Source organism: Chrysoperla carnea (genome assembly GCF_905475395.1).
Source record: "Chrysoperla carnea chromosome X unlocalized genomic scaffold, inChrCarn1.1 SUPER_X_unloc_123, whole genome shotgun sequence".
Classification (NCBI taxonomy): Eukaryota; Metazoa; Arthropoda; class Insecta; order Neuroptera; family Chrysopidae; genus Chrysoperla; species Chrysoperla carnea.
In genome coordinates, this window is record NW_025408071.1 from 1 (window position 1) to 6,013 (window position 6,013).

The 6,013-nt window shown below is 25.1% G+C and overlaps 1 non-coding gene across 1 annotated transcript; it reads right to left on the reverse strand.

Annotated features, from left to right (window-relative positions):
- Nucleotides 1-4,480: 4,480 nt before the first annotated feature.
- LOC123303700 lies at nt 4,481-4,599 on the reverse strand. Its single transcript, XR_006535795.1, has one exon. It is a non-coding gene; the product is annotated as a 5S ribosomal RNA (ribosomal RNA).
- Nucleotides 4,600-6,013: the final 1,414 nt, after the last annotated feature.

Consider the following 6,013-nt stretch of genomic DNA (forward strand, 5'->3'; position numbering starts at 1 on the left):
AAAAATTTTTTAACAATTTAAATTTTATATGATCTAAATAATTTTGTTAAGTACGATATGAGAAATCATTGTAAGCTTCGTTAAGAAACTTTGTAATATAAAATAATAATAATAATATTAAATATATAAATAAATAAAATAAATTTGATACATATTTTTGGTTCATTCTGTGTATAAATCAAAGGATACCGAATAATTGGTAACGGATGCGATATATTATAGTATCGAGTATTAAAACATAATATATAAATTTATCTTGTTATTCAAATTTTTTGTTACTTAACTTATGTATTTAGAAAATTTATAATATTATTTATATAATTGACATAAAATCTTATAAATTGAAATTTTATTAATATGTATCAAAAGAAGAGAGTAACGTATTGATATAATATCAAAGGATACTGATTATTTAAATAACGAATACGTCATATATTGTTTGTGTAACAAAGTTCACTTGGCCATCTAGTTGAAAATAACATTTTCAATAGAAAGTTTATATGCTTTTTTTTTTCTTTAATTATTAAAAAAATAAATTGAAATTTAATTCAATCAAATTTTATAATAATTTTTTAAAAATTTTTCCTTTTAAAAAATATTTTGTGATGTTGTGATAATATGTATTAATACAAGTGCATCCTGATACTTTTATCTCTAGTAAAGGTATGAGTATCATGAACAGTTTTGTTATCTAATGATATTATTTTGATAATATTTTGTGTATATTCTTATAATATTTTGTCTAAATATCATCATAATACAATATTATTTTGATAATATTTTATGAATATTCTTATAATATGTTACCTAAATGTCATCATAATATGATGAATTATTTCCATAATAACATATAAAAAAAAAAAAAAAAAAAAAGAATCATTAATTTATAATTATTTAAATTGATTCTTTAAAAAAATATTATAATATATTATTTATAAAAATAATTTTTACTCTTATTTTAAATAAATTTGTGGCCTTTTATTAAAAGGCCTATGATCGATGTATTATTATTATAAAAATTAATGCAATGTTTTTAATTTATGCTTTCTTTTCAGTTTTCTTTGGTAATAACACTGCTTGAATGTTTGGTAATACACCACCTTGAGCAATTGTTACACCAGATAATAATTTATTTAATTCTTCATCATTACGAATTGCCAATTGTAAATGCCGTGGAATGATACGTGTTTTTTTGTTATCACGGGCAGCATTACCAGCTAACTCGAGAACTTCTGCAGCCAAATATTCCATAACAGCAGCCAAATATACTGGGGCACCAGCACCTACTCGTTCAGCATAATTTCCTTTTCGTAATAATCTGTGAATTCTTCCAACAGGAAATTGTAATCCTGCTCGGCTTGATCTTGACTTTGCCTTTCCCTTTACTTTACCACCTTTACCTCGTCCAGACATAGCGAATAAATTTATTTAATTAATATTTTTTTTTGTAAATATAATCACACAGATGTGTACGTTACGGGGATTGTAACATAAATGTTTAAAATGTTATTTGGGTATTTTAATTTATAATATTTATAAAATATAAAACTTTAAAAATAAACCAATCACCTTATAGTATTATTTTCAGCCAATCAGAGAGTAGTATTCATTTTTATTGTTATATCCATCTTCGCGTATATAATACGCTAGTTGTATACACGACACGCTCATACATATACTGACTGGTGTTCTGTAACTATCTGTGTATATTAATTGTTTGTAACAATGCCACCAAAAACAAGTGGAAAAGCAGCAAAAAAAGCTGGCAAAGCTCAAAAAAATATATCAAAGAGTGATAAGAAAAAGAAGAGGAAGCGCAAGGAATCATATGCAATTTACATTTACAAAGTATTAAAACAAGTGCATCCTGATACTGGTATCTCTAGTAAAGCTATGAGTATCATGAACAGTTTTGTTAATGATATTTTTGAACGTATTGCTGCTGAAGCATCACGTTTAGCACATTATAATAAACGTTCAACAATCACAAGTCGGGAAATTCAAACCGCAGTTCGATTATTATTACCTGGTGAATTGGCAAAGCACGCTGTTAGTGAAGGTACTAAAGCTGTTACAAAATATACAAGTTCAAAATAAATAAATCGAAAATATTATTTAATTGATAACATAAAAATACATCAACATATAAAAACGGCTCTCTTTTTAAGAGAGCCATCAAATTTTTTAAATAAGAGTAAATTATTTTTATATATACAAAAAAAATTAAATAAACAATTATTAATATCATATTTAATATAAAATTTTATATATTAATAGCTTGAATATATCTATTATTAGTATATCAATATTATTAATTTTAAATATAATAAAGGATATCGCGGAATATATATCGTAAATCAGTGTAATGCAAATGCATTACATTACCTTTATTATTTTCATTTTACATTTACTACTTGTTTATGTACGCTTATAATTATTAGAAAAATATTTTTAATAATTTTAAAAAATAAATGAAATAATAAAAATTTAATAATAAATTATTTATTGAAAGTATAAAAAATGGTATAGCAAAATCTTTATTTTCTTTGATTAAGGCGAAATGTTTTATTAGTTATAAATTCGATAATCTCCTATCGATACTTGTTACTCTTAACTTGTATATATAAAAAATATAATAGTATATTAATTTATAATAAAATTTTTTCAAAAATTCAATAAGTTATTGTAAAATAAAATAGATAATATACAAATTATAATTTATTATTGCAGATATATTACAATAAAAAAAAAAAATAAAAATATTTGGTAATGTATGTTATAAACAAAATAATTTGTTGTAAACAAATTATATAATATGTTATATTTATTAACAAATTTATTTACTCTTATATAAATAAAATTAGTGGCTTCCCAAAAAGGAAAGCCTGTTTAAATTTATCGGATGTATTAAATATTCTTTAATAAATTTACTAAATATTTTAAGTAAATTATTATATTTTCTTAACCTCCAAAACCATACAAAGTACGACCTTGTCGTTTTAATGCATATACAACATCCATAGCTGTAACTGTTTTACGTTTTGCGTGTTCAGTATATGTAACAGCATCCCGAATAACATTTTCAAGGAATACTTTAAGTACACCACGTGTTTCTTCATAAATTAAACCAGAGATACGTTTTACTCCACCTCGTCGTGCTAAACGACGAATTGCAGGTTTTGTAATACCTTGGATATTATCACGCAAAACTTTTCTATGACGTTTTGCACCCCCTTTTCCAAGACCCTTTCCACCTTTTCCTCTGCCAGTCATTTTAATAAAAAATTATTTACAATATTTTAACGAACGGATAACACGTGTGTTAACCTCACAAGTATTGTAATGTATGTGAGCGCCGGTACAATTGTGCCTTTTTATATAAAGCATTAAAGATTTTTTAAGCCACGCCTATACAATTTGATTAGTCCATACTCTGATAGCTATCCAATAGGATATGACAACAAAAATTTTGAAATTTCATATAAATATAAATACAACACATTTATTTCGCATTTAAACATTTGACTTTGTAGTATCAAATTGTCGAATATAATTTTTAAAATTGTGTGTTTTTTTGTAAAAACATTATTATTTGAAAATGGCTAGAACCAAGCAAACTGCACGTAAATCAACTGGTGGTAAAGCACCAAGAAAACAATTAGCAACGAAAGCTGCACGTAAAAGTGCACCAGCAACTGGTGGAGTAAAAAAACCACACAGATATCGTCCTGGTACAGTAGCTTTACGAGAAATTCGTCGTTATCAAAAAAGTACTGAATTGTTAATTCGTAAATTACCATTCCAACGTTTAGTACGTGAAATTGCACAAGATTTTAAAACCGATTTACGTTTTCAAAGTTCAGCTGTTATGGCATTACAAGAAGCTAGTGAAGCCTATTTAGTAGGTTTATTTGAAGATACCAATTTATGCGCAATTCATGCAAAGCGTGTTACAATTATGCCTAAGGATATACAATTGGCAAGACGTATTCGTGGAGAACGTGCATAAGCGTTTTAAATGACAATTTAAAAAAAAAAAAACAAATAAGAAATATTTTCGGTCCTATATATAGGACCAACATATATTATTAAATAAGAGTATATTATTTTTATTAAAAAATATATATATATATATATATATATATATATATATATATATATATATATATAAATATAAATTATTGAAATAAAATTAAACATTATTAAAATTTTGTTATAATTATAAGCGATTGCTATTTCTAAAAATAAATAAATTTCATAAAATTTATATTATTTTATATTCATTTGAAATATTAAAAAAACTTCTCGCTTTAAAGTAACCATGATATGAGTTATAAATGCAATAAAATTTTATACAAAAAATAATATTTATTTGTTGATGAATAATATAAAAGGTTTACATTTCTAAATAACATATATTTATATATGGTGTGTAAAAAAAAAGAAAAGAAGAAAAATAATTTATATTTTTAATATAAAAAGGCAACCGCACACAGTGTTCCCAAGCGGTCACCCATCCAAGTACTGACTGTGCCCAATGTTGCTTAACTTCGGTGATCGGACGAGAACCGGTGTTTTCAACGTGGTATGGCTGTTGCCAGTAATAAATGAAAATTTTTACAAATATATATTTTTCATAAATATCATTAATATTAAAGTATATTATTAAAATTTTCAATGAAGTAATCAATTTAAATATATACTTATTTATTATACCATATATTTTAAATAAAAATGCAACCGCACACAGTATTCTCAAGTGGCCACCCATCCGTGGTACTGACTGTGGCAAATGTTTCTAAACTATTATTTTATAAAATATTTATACAAAAAATAATTTACTCTTATCAAATATTAATTTGTGGCCTGTATTAAGGCCTATGTTATTTTCATTTTTTAGCAAAAATAATGAAATATTTCAATATATTATTAAAGTAACAGATCATTTCTTTTTTGGTGCTGCTTTTTTAATTTTTGTAGGAGATGATTTGGCAACAGAAGCTTTCTTAGCTTTTGGTGCTTTCGGTTTACGAGCAGGGCTACTTTTGGCAGCGGATTTTGTACTTTTTGCTGGTTTTGCTTTAACTGGTGCTTTTTTTGATGCCGCTGATGATTTTGCAGTAACTTTTTTAGCAGCAGTTGATGATGATGGAGTCGCTTTTTTTGCTTTAGGCTTTTTGGCTGCCAATGATGTAGTTGTGGCTTTCTTTTCTTTTGGTGCCCGTTTACTTTTAGCACTCTTTGCTGAACCTTTTGCTCCACTTTCTTTTTTGGATACTTTTGATTTAGCTGAAGAATTAGATGAAGCGGAAGCAGCCAATTTGAATGAACCAGATGCACCTTTACCTTTAGTTTGTACCAAGGCTCCCTCAGTTACAGCAGCTTTTAAATATTTTTTAATAAATGGTGAAATTTTATCAGAATCCACTTTATAATTTGCAGCTAAATATTTTTTAATTGCTTGTAATGATGAACCACCACGTTCTTTTAAATTTTTAATTGCGTTAACAACCATTTCTGATGTACGTGGATGTGTTGGTTTTGAATGTTGTTTTGTACGTTTAGCACCAGAAGCTGTTGCTTTTTTTGTTGGTGTTGTAGAAGCAGCAGTAACCGCAGTTGCTGCAACAGCTGTAGAATTTTCTTCGGCCATATTTTTTACTTTATAAAAATAATGTATTTATTATAAATATTTAAATGATAAAATATAATAATTCTATCAAATAAAAAATAAAGGTTTTCAATTATATCATTATTCACAATAATATAAGTCCCTATGTAAGTCAAAGTACCATGTAGAAAACACATAAAAATTAAATAGTATTTCTAATTTACTGTCGTAGTAAACATGATTTATTTTTTCAATTTCTATAATATATAAAATAATAAATTATAAATTTAATAATAATATTTATTTTATAAATTAAAATATATTTAATTTTTTTATTAACAATTATTAATAAACATAGTTTAATATTAATTATTTCAATCATACAAAACAATAATATTTTTA